This window comes from Falco cherrug, chromosome 4, assembly GCF_023634085.1.
Source record: "Falco cherrug isolate bFalChe1 chromosome 4, bFalChe1.pri, whole genome shotgun sequence".
NCBI classification, from domain to species: Eukaryota; Metazoa; Chordata; class Aves; order Falconiformes; family Falconidae; genus Falco; species Falco cherrug.
The window spans coordinates 107,373,487-107,391,134 of record NC_073700.1 but is presented as its reverse complement, the minus strand read 5'-3'; the positions used below and the strand labels follow the sequence as shown (position 1 = coordinate 107,391,134).

The 17,648-nt window shown below is 36.5% G+C and overlaps 1 protein-coding gene across 4 annotated transcripts in view; it reads right to left on the bottom strand.

Moving 5' to 3' along the window:
* Positions 1–17,648, bottom strand: part of TBC1D5 (TBC1 domain family member 5) — a 326,021-nt gene that overhangs the window by 175,330 nt on the left and 133,043 nt on the right. The window lies entirely within an intron of this gene.

Here is a 17,648-nt window from a genome sequence, read left to right as displayed (position 1 = left end):
TACTCAACCCTGAAAGGGACGTTGCTGCTGCTGGTGGAACAGCCCTTATCCTGATCTACATTATACAGAAGGATCCTGCACCAGAAAGGGACACCTGAGCTTAAAGCTGCCTAGCTTGGTTTTATAAGATGAAGCCAGGAAGCCCTAGACTCCAAATCTGAGGCTGTCTAATTAAGGCTGCTAATTCTCAGAACACATTTTGTATCCAGTAGACCCATACCTCAGAGAACATGAAATGGAGCAGTACCCTACATTTTCCATAAATTTCTCCAATGAAAAAACATGTCACCAAAGAGTATAAAAGAAGTACTGAGCTAGAGCTTTTAAGCTGCCAAATCAAAATGTACCAAAGCATAATGAAAATGTTAGATTTTAATCAAAATTCTTTTAAATCAACCTTCAGTTAATTTGGAGAGCACAACTGTGTACTTTGCTGGTGCAAAAGAAGATGCATGTTGTGAATGACAGATCTAGAAAAATATGAAGAGCAAAGGTATATATGCATTAGCAGTAAACTCTGGATGTCCAAGAGATGAAAGTCCACAGCTACATCTGAATATAAAAATACATCAAATTGACAGCCAGAATGACAAAACGCTTCCATTCATTACAGTGCAAGGTAGTGTGGCGAACAATGGTCCCTCTGTTGTAGACACCGAGGAAGAAACTCCTCACCAAACATTTCTGCAAGGAAGTATGTCATCCATCACAGGACAGATCTCTGTTCTCCACCCTTGCCCTCCTGCGAGGAGGATGAGGAGTGTCAATCCCTGGTGGCACTTCAGAGCGGAACTAGGGATGCAAGTATGAAGCACTTGGAGACATAAGAAATAAGAGACGACAAAAATGTAAATTAGACAAGTACAGCTAGAATTTTCTTGTGCACAACAATTACACTGAAGTTTTCCAAAAGGTTGATGATTTAGTTTACACAATAATAGGAAAAATGTTAAGGAGCAGTCAATTTTTCTAGACAGTTACTCCAGTTCTCTAAGACAGAAAATGTGCAGTACCTTTTAGCCAAAAGGAAAACAGTCTGATGCTGCGTGACATTTTCATTTTGCACCCAGAGAGCATCAGCTTTTTTACTCCAGATTTTTGACCAAGCACCACCTGAGGAAAATGTGAAAAGGTATTTCACATAGGTAATTCCTATTAAAACAGAAACGTAATTGTCTGGAGAGCAAGAGAACAGTCCTGGGGGACTACAAATTCTAAAATATTTTCACTTTTTCTTCAGATTTCACCTTCCAAATTCAGGACGTGGCCATGATTTCCTCAGCCGTATGGTACCGCTCTGTCCAGCTGGAGAGGAGAAAAAACCTCTGATCCAGAGGCTTTACCTCTTCCATACTAGAGATCTGCATTTCCAGCAGGCTTGACACTGTTGCCTCCAACACGGCACCCAGACGGTACAGACCTCAAGTGATGTGAAAGAAACGGGCTGGCACAAGGCTATTTAGGCATATCCATAGCGTGGCATTAAAGACTTTGAAGTACGGGTGCAGAATTTACAGGCACACCGTGGGAGGGAAATTCAAGAAAATAGCTGTCTTACTTGAACACAGGCATTACTCGAAAAAGTACTATATGCTGTGACTGCAGGTCGTAAGACAGAGCGAGAAAGAATATGTACGTCTGAACAAGTTTTCCATTTCCTCTCATTGGAATGACAGTGAATAAGGATGACGAAAATTACAGTATGTGAATAGTAGTGTAATTACTGAATAGTTCCCCACATAATTATGCAAAACAGATCTATCCATAAGTTAATGTAGCCATTTTCTTTTTGAAACAGAATTTTCATGCCATCCATCAGTCACCCCAAAACACAAACCTTAGATGACTTAAGTACAGAGAATTTACTCATTTGGTCTGTAATATAAGCAATGCGTGTGAGTAGAAATAAAGGTTTAATGAAACAAAATAACATACTCCACTAGGGAAAACACATTTTGCCCAAAGAAAAAAACTAATGTAAATAAGTGGAGACTTGACTATTTGATAAATATAGCCCCAAAGGTTATATGTTTACTGAAAGAATATAAATATTGTACGTGATGTAGATTTTTTTTATTTGACTAGAAACATTAATTGCTTTCTAAATACAATAATATTCTTTCCTTTCAAACTGTGAGGTCTCATTTCTTTTACTGCAACACGTAACCAATTACCTAACAAAAATGTTTACATTAATCACAATGACTCTATATTTTAGTTTTTATACCAGCAATTTTATTTTTGCTTAGAACTGAACTCCCTCAGGCATTCTATCATGCCAACTGTTAATTTCTATCAGTGATAAAGTTCCCTTAAGCTTCTTTTAACATCTACTGGACATGACCTCATAAAATTTAATGCCATTCATTAACCCCAAGCACTTAACTTTACACAGTAATGTCAGGCATCTGAGTTTTCAGTGCATGAGAAATCCAAGTGGGAACTGTTTGAGAGATACAAATTACAAATCCTTGGAGCAGTAGAAAGAGTGGCGTAAACAATATGAAAGGGTGAATCAAAACTTGAGCAAAAGTAGGGTTCTTGCGATGCCTTCTATCTAGAATTACCAAACATTTACACAAACAAGGAAGAGGCTGCAAAGTGATCATTTGGTTGGTGAGGGGACTAGAATTCAGAGCTGAGGCTCAATGCCAGGCTTTTGATACTGTCTGAAGCAGATAAGCTGTGCAGCCGTGTTTTCTCCCGTGTCCGGTGGCCTTTAGGCATTTTGGAGGAGCAGAGGTGCTAGGACCACCTTGGTTCTGCCAAGGCCACGCACCAGCAGCACCAGGGTAAGCCAGAAGAAGCAGTTTCTTCAAAGTGCTGCTCCCTTATCTCCTGCAGGAGCCTTCCCTAGGTTTAGCTTTCGAGTGTGGTGGTTGTTCTGATTTTGGTTATGTACCAAGAAAGCTTTCAGAGGGAGAGCACTGTTTTTATTTTCCCTGAGATGCACAGATGGGTGATGTCTGCTTAACTCATTTAACCATATTTCCCAGTGGCTTCACACATGTTGGAGAAAATGTGGAAAATTCTAGAGGTGAATGAAAAAATACTTAGCAACAATTTTCTGGCTTCTCTTGGGCCATTCAAGGACATTCCTGGCGGGGAGTGGAAACCGAGTGACAGCCTGTCAAGGCCCTGACTGTAAAAAGGGCACGTTGTTAGGAGAGAGGGGAAAGCGGTTTATTTTCTATTTCTGTTGGCTCAAGAGATATCTAGGCACCCTCTGTCAAAAAGGACAGTGCTATGCAGCTAGAAACATGGCCCATCAGAGTTCCTGAGAGCAATCTGCTTGCTCAGCTCCGTTACACGAAATCCCACCCCCCCACCCCCCCCCCAGTCTGTACACAGGGCTTGCTTTTTCTTGGTGTCACAGGCTGTTACGTTTTGGGTTAAGCAGTTGATGCTATTGGAGCAGGGATCAACTTAACATTTCTATACAAATTACACAAGGTAGCTATAAATTGCTTCATGAGAACCCGAGTGAGATTTGATGCTGATGTCTCTAAGTGCTACGTGTTAGTTTATTTATTTTTAAGCAGCAAAAAGGGCTGGCTTTCAGAACTAAGCAATAGCTCCTGAATTTACTGATCTTCACTGGAAATTTATTCTCTGCCACCCTATAAATCTAAACAGATGGAAGTAATTTTGCTCAAGCTTTATTTCCACAGAAAGGTATCTCTAAGTGAAAGGCTGTTATTACAGAATTGAGGTTTTCACATGTGAACAACTGATCTCTGATAACCAGCCCCATCTCCAATTTCTTCGAACAACTTTTTTTTTTTGCTATAAACCACACATAACTAAAACTACAGTCAATACACACTTCGCATGGCTGAAAATGGTTTTGCATCTTGCCTGCCACTGGTCTAAGATCACTTCAGCATAATTACAGTCTGATGCAACGTCAGTAAGTGTGCATCAGTTGGAAAAGTTTTTATTGCCTAATAGCAGGGAATGGTAATAAAGCAGATGTACACCAGGCCACATGACAATGGCAACCAATTGGTCTGTATTTAGCAAAGCAAAGTATTAATGTTTTATAAACACAAAGGATGTTATATACTTTTCTAACAATACAGATGTAAATCTCTGCACAGCATAAGCGCTTCTGCTGATCAACATAGAGATACTGCTGTGACAGGTACTTTGAAGTTGCAGATAAGAGCTCAAGCTGTAAGATGCCAACAAAAATGGAAGTTTATAACGAATCACTGCCAGGCTCTTAAACATAGTAGCACTTGTGGGACTTTCTGTAATATAAATAGTAATTACCTTCAATGCAGAATGTATTTGCAAAAATAAATATACCGGTGCATAGACCAAAACTCACGATTCGGTTTCCTACTTACTAAGTAAACTTTAAAATCTGTAAATTCTAAGTACAACAGACCCCCAAATAATCTTTTGCTCAATACTGCCTAACATGCCCAAATACGTATACATGCACATACACAACTGCTCCAATATACATAGGCAAACGCTACAATCTTAGTGTGAGGGCATCTACCCCGTAGACAATTCAATCAATCTCTCAAGTGACACCCACACGTGCCTGCACACACAAAAGCAGATGTGGCATTAAGATTTACAAAGTTATTGAAACTTTTAACAAGTAAAACGCATCTTTACTTAGCTACACCAGAATGAGGAATAAAGGGGTTTACATATGTTCCAATTCTAAACCTATCAATCAAACCCATGTTATTCCTTTGGGAGCTTATTTACATGCATATTTATCAGCCTCACATGCTAATTCCCTGCTGTTTTATGCCTGCGAGGCATGTTTATGAGTCATAATTGTTGATCTCATTTGATGTATTTCACTGAAGTAAGACATTATTCAGTTATGTGGCCTAATGTCAATGAATTATGATGACCTGATCTTCGAAATGCAACTTGGTCTTTAATTTTTATTAGAGCATAACTTATTCAGAAGAAGAAATACACTAAAATCTAAGATTACATGCTTTTGTAGTCATTTTGCTTAAACATCTTATTTCTGAAACACTCCTCCCTACCCCCAGGCAAAGTTTTAAAAGTGCAATTCATAAACACCAAATGAAAAGAATTTTTGCCTGAAATCAGTACATATTCCTCAGTGTGGGACCTTTTATAGGTGTTTTTGTTTTAAGCAGCCACGAGACAGGCGCTTGGAGCACTGACATACGGTTTGTAAAAGGAAAAAACCAGACCCAACCCAAAGCTCTCAAACTGTGCTTTGCCTCCACTTCATCAAAACTGAAACCAGATGCAGACTTCAGAGCAACTGGTAAATGAGAACTACTAAAGTAAGTCATAAGTCCTAAAACTGACTCATCATCTTTGATGCAAAACGGCGTCAATTTATAAACAGAAAAATCCCTTGACGATCAGAGTAAACACCTAAACAGGGGAATAATTACCAGGTGTCCAAAGTTCATTGTGGTAACCTGGGTTAGCCATCAATGGCTACCTGGGTGGCAAGCCAGAAGGGGCACTAGCAGGTGCCTGAACATGGTGCTTGTACAAATCCTGCTCCTTTCACCAAGACCCGTATCAGTCTTGCAGTGCCTCAAGTAAAATTTAAAGGTTTAAATTACCTTGAAAAATCTGATTAATAACATTTCTCAATAATCATGCCTTTTTTCCTAATGCAATTGCAGCATGAAGGAATCATAAAATAACTGCTTATTTTTATTCCCTTGCAGCAAAGACTTGGTATCAGAGTTAGTACCCACATTGTAGGATCTACAGTGTAAGTTAGTCCTTACACTAGGTTAGCAGAAAATTACCACTGTACACGTAATTTACTACATGACTGTCAGATGTCACATTTTCTAATTTAAGATTCAGCATTGTTTTAATGCTAATACTATCATTTGTTATATCTATACCAAAAGTAACTACCAATTGAACAATTGATTTCAACTTCACAAAAATCACAAGCGTTTGACTTCTGTATCTGAGTTAAGAGATTGTCACAGTTAATACAATGTTTAACTCAATATTTACGTATTAATAAAGAAAAACCCCAAATTCAGGTACATTCAAAAGTTTAGAAATGACGTCTCTGAGCTACAGCTTTATCAAGGAGCACAATAATATGCAGAAAAACAGAACTGTCTTCAGCCAAGAAATGCAAATGCCAGATACCAAATGCAGGCTCATTTTTCCATAGGATTCTCAAATTGAAAGTGACAGATATGAGTAAGTGTCTTTGAAATCGCAGAAAATCTGCAAGTATCTTGCTAAATTTGTAATATCTAGAGGACTTGTAGTATCATAAATATATTAATTCCAAGACGAAAAATCTGCAGCTTTTTCATGTCCAGAATTAAATCTGTGTTTTTCATTTATAGCTGCTTTAAAAAAAACAACACCCAAAACCCAAAGTTTTTTTCATGCAAAAATTAAACGTATGAGAAAGAGCCAAAGACCATTTGAAACAGGCTTTATATGCTCATTTTTAAAAGTGCCAAGGAGAATTTAATACAGGGTTTATATGGTATTTTTCCAAATCATAAATTTGCTTCTGACAGAAGTATGTTACAAACCAACTTCTTGAAAAAAACCCACAAAACTCAAAAATCTTCACTTGAGCAATTAGTTATTCTAATGGCACAGTTACAAGGGTGTAACTTTAGTTCATGCAAATGACACAACTAGAACTGTCATGTGTTCATCATAAACATGAAATTATAAAATACATTAAAATTAATCCTGCAGAAAAGTGTCAATTTTAATTCCAGAACTTTTAAAACATAAGCTGTCTCTGGTTATAGTCACAAGAACCCCAAACAAGAGAGTCTTCCACAGTAAAAGCTCTGATTTACATCCCCTTCTTTCTTTCAAATTCAAATAAGCAAAAGAATCTCATCTGCAAAGGTTTTTGGTTTTTTTTGAGAATAGCAACAATTAATGCTACATTTTTTCTTGCAATAAAATCTCAGTCTTAGTGTAGTCAATAATGTTATGGCCACCTAGCTGTAATAATTCAGAATGGAGCTTTGTATACTTCTGCAAAGGAGTATTTTCTTTCGTACTTCGATAAACAATGAACCAATATTGGGTCACAGAAGTTTGCAGGTGGCCCTGTGGCTCTAGATGCTTCTCTCTTCCATTAAGATAACATCTGTTCTGGCCACTAGTCAGCAAATCAAATTTGATGAGAATTCTTCTGAGTGCAAAGCAGAAATGCCCACTAATGGACAGATTTATGTTCCATTGCTCCACCCTTTAAATATTTCAAATGAAAGCAAACAAAACCAACAATAGTATCTACAAATATGACTAACATACAGAAAATGTACCCTATTATAATGAAACTCACACATTTTCATGTTATTTAAAATATATTTTCACATGTATTACATGAGAATTCGATCCCTTCGATTGCACTTTGTATTGAAACACTATACAGTTCATTTTTCCTAAGTTTAAATCATTGTTTCCAGTAGAAATCCAATTTCTCAGAAGAAAAGAATTATCACCACCATAAAACTTTATCGGGATGAAGTTTGTGCTTTTTAACTTCTAGGAAGATCAAGAATAATAATTTGTAATGGGATATCAAAATTTTAGTGGAGAAAGTTAGCATAGAGGCCACTTGCTAATATTTTGGTTACATGGTCCCAGTTGTACTAAACTCAACGGAATTTGTTCAAAAATTTGAGTGTGGTCTTCCTATCCTGGAGTTTATGTCTTATTGTTTACCACTCTAGTAACCAAGCAGAAACATTTAACTGCCAGCTCTTCGTACAGAATTAAGATATTTAACAGAAGAAAAATTAGAGCAGGTTTTTGGTTTGTTTGTGGGGTTTTTGTTTGTTTTTTTCTTTTTCCTTTTTTTTTAAGTGGCCATTACAGTTTACTTACATTAAACTTGATTTTTAACCTTCCCACATACTTTCATACACATGAAATATCTGAGAGAGGGGTGTTCTGTTTACATCAACGGTAGCTGTATGGTAAACACGAAGGTACAACTATATTCACTGCTTTGCAAGGTACATCGAGAAACACGTCAAGCCAGGTAATGCACCCTGTACCAAATAACACAATGAAACAGTAAAAGCAGCAGGTAGCGCTTACTTAAACAACAACAACAAAAAAATCTCTTAAGAAGTTTTGGTATTTTCCCTCTTCTAAAACAGGAGCTGGCAATGCTGACATACAAAATAGTGAAATAAACAAGCATGAACAGATCAACTTTGACAATGATTTCATTAAGCTGGAGTAGCATTTTTAAACGTGTGGCCAAATCATGTTTTAATAGTAACGCCCATATATGTCTGTACTATGCCACCGTTTGCCAAAGTTTAGGGAACAATTTAACAGATCCAAAATACTTTATTTGGTTACTCAAAATACTGAAAAGATGACAGTGATCTGCATCTTCTACAATATTTTTAGTTACCAAAAATACTTTTAGTTGCAATTTCTAAGCTGACAAGAGCTTATTTGTTTTAAATTTGTATACAAAACATGAAAAGATTGAGTGTGCGTTCTGACGTGTACCAAAGTTACTTTTTTTTTTTTAAATGATTTATCTACCTGTCTCACAAAAACTGGCTGAAAGAAAGCAAGTGCTGAAGGATGTCACCGAGGCAGTGTCCTGGACCTTGAACGATCTGGGTCCAGTTCTTGGCCCTGCTACAGACTTCTTGTACGAAATAGGCATATCATTTCACCTGCTTCAAATTTCTTTTTTGTACGAGAACATAGTCTACTTGTTCTTCCTATGGCAGTTATGAGAATTAATTCCATAGCTTCTTTGGTGTATGATACCTTCTAGAAGGACGAGGTAAGCACAGAGATGCAAAACAAACATCCCAAGTCCTGCTTCCCTTTTGAAACAGATCAAGCCATGGAGCATACACTATCACAGGCTTGCGTGATTGTCACAAATAGCGAAAATAAATCTAATTTGCTATACCCTTTTTGTGTCATTTGTACTGCAGCTGAAACATCATAATCACATGATTACCGATGCAGTGATATAAATGCCTGACATGATGAAAAAGCTGAACAGGGATGCTTAAGAATAACTGAAAGATATTCTAGATCTGACAGAGGTGTTCAATCTTGTCATAGAGCGTATAGGTATACGTACAACCATATAAATCACAAGCTTAAAATATTTTGAAACAAAACTTAGCAATAGTTCACTTACACCAAACAAGATTTAAACACAAGCTCACATACATGCATACGAAACATGACGTTTCTTATCCAGTTTTGTTTAGACTTGGGTTAGTTTGCTATTTTGTTGACTGTGAAGAAAGACCAATGAAAACAGAAAGGCTACGCACGTTTCTCCCACTCCCCCCATTTTAGCACTCAATTTTGTTTAAGAGATAAAGGCATTCTCCCCCTACCCTGTATATTTAGCTTTTCTTTCAATTATTGTGAATCTTAGGAGTAAAATGAAGACCAGGACTCTTAAAAGTCGGTTATATGCACTCTGCCTCTGCGTGGCCAAATCTCGACACCAAACGCATGACAAACCAAACATTTGAAACCTGAACACTCCCAAAACTGAGGAACTCCAGCCCAGTACCTTGGGCTAAAATTCTGCCCCCCTTAGACAATAAGGGCACTCAGGCTTAGTACCTTTACAGTTAATTGGAACCTAGCCATTCATTTTAATAGGATCAGGTCCCTGACTTTTTCAACATCAAAGAAATATCTTTCAGTTTGCTATAAATTATCTTTCATTTTGCTATAAATAATTAAAGCTGATTAGTAATAATAAGGTACCTTAACCAAAAAGGTAAACAGTGGAGACATTTATTATCAAAGTAAGTAAAGAAAATTAAAATAACCTGCAACACTTTTGTATGTGCAATTCATCAGGAAACGTTGTAAAAGAACAAAAACAAATGTTGGCTCATTCCAGAGGTTCTTTGTCATCATTAATGTATTCAGGTTTTCACAGCTGAATTGCTATACTTTGAAAAGATTTTCATGAAAGGAAACTCAAATTCAATGTTTAAACAAAGCTGTCAGGTTACCAAGATTCATATTTGTTTGTATGTCCAGAAAATGTTTTCTCCTTTTTTTAAAAAAAAAACCCTCTAGGTTAGAAGTATTATTATTGCTTTGCTCTCGATTTGTAAACAACAGAAAAATCATCTTTTGGTAAGGATCACGTAATTATTTATTTATTTGCTACTGTGAAGCTGAAACCAGCAGTTAGAAATATCTGTTCCAAAGTGGAGGTGAAACTACCTGGTATGGATATTTTACTTCATTACTGGTCCTGTTCCTCAAATTGATACAAATGGCCTCCTTCTGTTTGTGTCTGTCTGCTTGCCTGATCAGTGGAGCTAATTGTCAGAGCTGGGGAGATCTCCTATACCTAAACAGAAGACATGCAGTTTGTAACCTGCTTAATTTGCCTTATGTCCTGGATGGCCCTCAGTATGTTGTTCATTAAAGTATCAGCTGTTTCGCTTGTAGCGGTGGCAACCTAAGCATGGGCCTATTTTTCTTTGTTAAAAGGCCAGATTGTCAATAAATAATATGCATCTTACCAGATAATTTCTTACCACTTAAAGTAAGTATGACGGAACTTTACTTCTCTCCCCGCCCATACCTCTTAGTTTTGCATACCCAAAGAGGACAACGACAGGGGTACCCAAGGAGGCTAAAGACTAAGGCTCATTAGTCGATCAGAAGACTAAAACTGAAGCTTTGCAGTATCATGAGGCATGTAAGTAGGTTGAACCCCTCCCTTTCTGAAATAAGGAATTCCAGTTCCCTCTACATGTCCACATATATGAAAACCAGGAAAGATCCCATCTGTGCTGACATATTTCTGTTATACAGAGCAATCAGTTTCTAATACAATCAAACCTGTGGCAGTTAAACTCTTTCAAAATGTTTCAACTTACATTTAATCTCGGATACAGAAGTCTGTCACATCAGCTAGCGGCATGCAATTCACAGGCTGTTTTACCAAACATGCTGGCCTCAGCTAGAATTCTGATTAACTAGTCTTTTATTATACCTATACAAGTACGATCAAATTGTACTGTTCAGTTTTTTTAAATTAAGAGAATCTGCCTTTTCGATATGTAGGAGATATAGCCATTTAACATAATTTGATCATTGCTTGGAAACACTTAATATGTGAGGTGTTTACGGGTAGTAACCTTCATATTATATTTTTGTATCAAGTCTGAGTAAAATATTCAACGAATGCTTCCATTCTTATCGTTGGCTTCCGTAAAACTTCTAATAATAAGCTAGTTTTAACATACTCTTAATTACATTTACAGAGGTCGTATTAAAAAAGATTATTCTGTTTTAATTTTGCTGTTCAGTAGGTTACTATAGTTAAAATGGAAATTTCTGCTTGGTACTTTAAGCTCTTTTAAGCATGTAAAATTTAGTAAAAAAATCATTCTTTTTCATTCAACTTGTATCATTTCCTTTTATACCACATGTATTATATTACAGGCATGCTAGGGAGCGAGATGGGAGCCAGCTAGTTGAGCTTTAACCTGCATTTGGGAAAAGCTAGGAAAAGAAAAAGAAATGCTGAAATCAGCTTTTCCCGACGTGGGGTCACAAGGAGTTACTAGAAGAACGACACGAGGCTGACAAGTGATTTATGCCAGTATTTGGGCAGGGCTGTATCTGGAAACAACTGGAATCTCCCAGCTGAGGTGACTGAAGCAAGGTAGCGTACCAATGTCATTAGAGAGAAGGAACTTACCTCCATACACCCATCTAGAGTAGAATTTTCAAAATTAACGATTTAAGTTTCTTTTAGATCGACAGGCATTGCTGCCCAAAATTACCAGCCACTGAGGGCAATTTCCCTACACTGCTCGTGCTCGTTACCCATGCCACAGTATAACCTCCAAACTGGAATGAACGTAACATGCAACTTGTGAGGCCACCAAAAATCCTGGAGTTACCAATTCTAAAGAGGAAACTCCAACTCTGGAAGCTGGTAACCCCCAGGACTGTATCAGCTACTCACATTTTCTCCCACAGCTGAAGTAATTTAGAATCTTCCTGCAGTTTCTAACTACAAATCTGTAACAAGGCACTGAAACCAAAGGGCGCAAACCCACAAATTTCTAAAAGCATTTCAACACCCGCACAAATACAGTTTTTAAAGGAAAAAGTATACTGTGTGCTAGCGATTTTCAACTAACTTTTAATAAATTTATTTTATTTTTCAACTATTTTTCAACTACATTAAATAAATGTACTTTTAAACATGCATAGCTTCTCTGTTAACTGATCTCTTAATAACAATGTATTTCTAACACAGAAAAGAGAAGAGAAAATGAAGAGTTGTAAGGAAGGAGCTAGTGACGGGCTGAGTTAGCTCAAGACATACCGTGCTGCTCCGATAGCCTTTGTCACTACAATCCTGTTGCTGCTCAATTAAAAGCCAGCTGAACAGTAGTTATCATTAATAAATGAATATTAAAATGCTTGTTATGTCAGCATATGGTGTTTGAAGATGTAAAAAACATTCTTGCTTTTTTCATCCAATACGAAGCAAGCCAGACTGAAGACAGCTCTTTCTCCTCTAGCATACCTGTGCCTTCCATGGAAAAGCCAAGCCCAGGAGGAAAAGCACAAGGGTTTTGAGTAAGGACCACTAGCAACCACTGTGCTGGTGGGGCACACCAACACTTTCTGCCTAAAGGGTAAAACTTTTTTTATATATATATATAAAATATACATAAATATATAAAAATAATTATTTTAAAATTTTTTATATATATATATATATTTATATAAAAAAAAACAATGCAGGACAGACACACGGCGTTCTCAGGCCCTGGTGCAAACCGTAGCCTGAAATCCCAAAGGCATCAAAAACAATCAGAACCCTCAGCATCTTCTGTTCCAATATAACGCCAAGAGGTTCTCTGTTCCAGTCTTGCCTTTTTAATGAAAACACGAAGTAGTGTGCATATTTAAAAGGACTCTTAAAAACACAATGCTTTACTTCATTTACATGTCCCTCCCTGGAGAGAAGATGAAAGAGCACATATTACATGACATACATGACATCATACAATACACTATCAAAAAACATTTGATAAGAAGTAGTAAGACTTCAAGTATTCACTCTATTTGCATCCTCATTTGCTTTTACCTAGGAATGTACTTCTCACACAGAAAGGTCTGGACCTCTGTGGTTGTTTCTTTTAAATGTAATCATGGAAACGATCTCTGTAAAAACAGTGACAGCTACACACCATACAGGGCAATCTGCATTAGCCTTGTCTCCCTGGCTGAACGGGGTTGTAAGGGCAAAACCCCCCGACTCGTAACACTGAACAGTACTGACTGATTAGGAGGTAATACAATTTTCTGACATCAAAAATTCACTTAACCCTGAAACGAATGCGAAAGGATGCACCCAAGACCAACGCAGTCCCATGTGAATTACACTTAAGATTTGGGGAAATTATCTGATAGCACATAGGTCCTGTTAGGTCCAGAGAAGGTGGCATTTACTTCATTAATTCATTCCCCTCTGTCTTCTGCATGTTTTCTGTATAACACTGATATAAACCAGGTATCTCATACTCCATATTAATTATAGTTCTACATGGTGATACTTTCTACCGATCAGGGTTATGAGGTTAACACCAGAACAGCAAAATTCTCCAAAGACAAGCAATGGAAACACACAGAATGGGCAAAATGGAAATATGAATGTCCTGTTACCGCCTCTCATGTTTTTTCATGGCTGCCTTGAGAATCAGGAGGGATGCAACGGTAAGTAAGTATGAGGTGGGCAACTGATCTGTCTCAGCTGGATTAATTTCAGTCACACACTCCAGCAGTTATCTTTGTCCTTCCAGCTACATCAGCCTTCTCCGTCCTCACCACCACCTATAGCCTTTAGATGTGAAATATAACCCCCCAAACTCCAAATCTAAAACTCAGACCCATTAAAGGTTTCCCCTTTCCTTCTATTAAGAACAAAGAACACATTACATTTTTCTATGTGAAGTATACTATTAAATAATAGCTTGTACACTAATTAAAGCAAATGTAATCGTGAGAACACACTGACATTGTTAAAGTAAATTACCCAATTCGTTAATAGTTTCATTTCAAGTGACCTTAATTGTATTAATTGTGATATTGAGCAAATTAAATGAAGAGTATTAAATGCATTGTTCCAGTCTGTCTTTAGAGAATCAACTTTCTCATTACATCAATGAAATGGGAATACTACCTAATGTGCTCTTCAAAACTTGTTTCACCATGTTGTGAACACTGCAAGTTAGAGCAAAAATCTACGGCAGCTCAGAAACAGTTAACCTAGTTATCCCATTTCAATGTAATATAAACCTCAGGCAGTTGGAAGTGAACAAAATAGTTTGTCAGCTGCAATACACAGGGAGAAGGTAGAACAATGTTTCTGAAATTTCTTTTCATATATACAGGGTTTATAAAGTCTCTGCTGAAGACAAGAAAAAATTCATCAGTTTCTCTGATAAAGATCTGTATTTCAGAGGGAATCATTTAAAAATATCCTTAAAATAAAATGAACTATATAATGAAGATTCTTAGAACAGAAAATGTAGCAAGATACCATTGACTTACTATAGTCAAAAGGAAATGTAACACTGCACATATACGTACATGCATGTAAAACACAAGCAGATCCAGAAGAGATAATAAAAGATTAAAAATTCTTATAAAGAACTAAAATTTTCCACCTGAAGTATCAGACTGCAAAAGTGAGAACCCCTGCTACAAATTTCTTACCAACTATTAAAAATGCTATTTTAAAAAGCATATATGAGTGCATATATGCAATGCACAATTCTCGATCTTGAAAAAAATCATACAGCAGGAAAATAACATCAGCCAAACCAGTCATCAGAAAAAGACTGAAATACTATCTTACCCGTTTATTTGGAATATTTTAAAGGGCTAGAAAAAAGATCTTGACTGTCAATTAGTTAACAGCCTATCCCGATTTTTTTAAACTTGCAAACAAGCACATTCTCATGACTCATCATAACTCAAGATTCAAAGTTCGTCAGATACACAAAATTTGGAGTGCTATGAACACCCAGATCTTTCTCCAAATGACACTTACCTCATCTGTAATGCTCTACTATTTGTTCAACCAGGCACTTGTCTCCTGCCGAGCATTTGCAATATTAACCCTCACAGCTGCTCCTAGTGAACTATGTCTTGTTCTTCCCAGGCCACTTCTCCAAAATCTCAAGAATACTGTGAATTATGTGTCTGCCCCTCCATTGTCGGGGCAGCCCTGTCCCCAAAAAACTGTTTTCTCTCTATAGCTTCACTGAGATTTTAATAAAAGTCCTGAGTACTACTAGGCTCAATCAACAGATTCCTGGAATCCCACCCAATATATCCTTCCAAGCTGACAGCAAATGAACAAGAAATAGTCTATGCCTGCAGTTTTCCAACCAGCTACACTTGACAGCAATCTATCTAGTTCTGAGATTTCTTTTATTTCATGAAAATGCCTTGTGAGAGAATTTCAAAACTGCAGCTGGACAGGACATCTCCTGGTTCTCCATCAAGTTTTGGTATCAGCACCACATACTAAAAATACAATACTTCACATAGACAAACAACTCTGACTAGCTCTACGATTAATTATTTATTTTCAGCATCCTTATCAAAGCGTGCTTTATTTTTATAACCTTATCTCATTTAAGACTTCCATCACTTCGTCTCCAAAGTAATACCTTGAGCATTCAGCACCGCTTCAAAAAATTATTCAAATATCCTCATATTCCGTAATATTACACAGAACACCTCCGACTGATGGACTACCTCTCCTCCATATTTCTACGAAGCATGATACAGAAGACTTTTAAATACAGATTTTCACCAAGTTGATTGTACCATGCCTGAAAGTTGAGGCCAACTTGAAAAACCTTGTCTCGAAATACTTTTGTGAAGACAATGAAGGACGGACTGCATGGACAGGAATAACTGTATACTTGGATGCCCAAAGACCTAACACCATCTAAGTATATGCTTTATTTAAAATGAAATATTAAAACTTCCAAGACTTATTTTGGATATATAAAGTTTCAAATTAAAATGCAGCATGTGTTTCACAGTAAAAAAACCCTATGAAGATGAAATGGATGCTTTATATAAAATATTTACATAGATAGAACATAAAAAATGTACCATAGTTGGTAACCTTTATGACTTGGGGAACCATGTATTTACATATCTTTATCTTCGCATGTGCGTATGTATGTGTTGTGTATATATTTTTAACAGTTGACAGCTGTTTTAGAGCATACAGAGATGCCAAGCTGAATGAGGGTCTTGATTACTTCAAGATTAGCTATCTAAAGTTTCTATTCATTTTAAGTGTTGTTAGTGCGAAGAGTCATTAGTCACTTCCTTGTCTCATAGAACATCAGCATACATTTACATTGTTAATGAACATTTGGGGTAAATGAATTAATGGCACTTTTAAACATCAATTCAATACTAATAACTTTGTATGTCATAGAAATGTTAAGGTTGGGATAAAAATGAGAAACCTTTTCAGGCAAGGTAACTAATTGCTTCTGGGCACAATAAAGGGTAAAATTAATTTACAGTGGTTTTTTAACAGGGTAAAAATCTTAGCTTTTCTTGAAACAGCGTTGAGAGAATTACGAGTATTTTATTTTTTTTTTTTTTTAAGGAAAAAATATCAGAAGAAAATGCTTATCTTTTTCCTGATTGGGGTAGACTAAAAGCAAGCTATATTTCCTCTGGAAAATGGGTATTATTTTAGGTTATTGCAAAAAATTATTTTCAAGTCTCTAAAAATATGTACAAACTAGTTTATCAAACTAAAATTGATCCATATCTTTAAGATGTCAGATATAATAAAGGAGGAACATTGACCTAGAAAAGGTATTTCATTTAATCAGGAGGTGTTAAAATACATCCCCCTAGATGTTCATTCTCATTTTCTAACATTGAAAAAGCTTTATAAACCAATGAAGAAACAAAGAAAAAAACTGGCTTGAACGGACAGTGTTTTACTAATCTATTTTAAAGCAAAACATCAGCTTCTTATAAATTGAAGTAATAAACCTAACCAAAACTTGACATAGCTCTTTTAAATAAGCACTAGTAAACAGAAGACAGACAGATACAGCCACACAGAGTAGTTGATCTGGGTGAGGGACTTCAGAAATGTGACAAATTTTTTCAACTCTGTAATTTAAAATAAATTTTTTATTTTGCCCTCCCGGTACATGTGTTCAATGACTGGAAAATTACAGGTAGTTAAGGTGCCACTGTGTATAACAGAGTACTTGAGGAATGTTTTCATGACAAGGACGAGCTTTCTCGTTAAGCTTATCACTTTCTTTGAACCAACTATACTGTCACTACCAGCAAATAAGTAGAACAGACAAGCAACACAGACATGCATTGCATTATGCAAGCAGTTTGTTCTCACTGTTCATTAGAGTCTTCCAAATACTGCATTTAATTAATTTACTTTAGGTTACATAGTAATTTCTACCTTTAAAACATGTTAATTCTATCTCAACTTCCATTTTTGTTTCAAATAAGAATATAGGTGCTGAGTCAAACAACATCAAAAGGAAAATCATCCCTTTTACTTGCAGAATCTCATCCAAGATAATATAATGAACTTTATGGCAGAA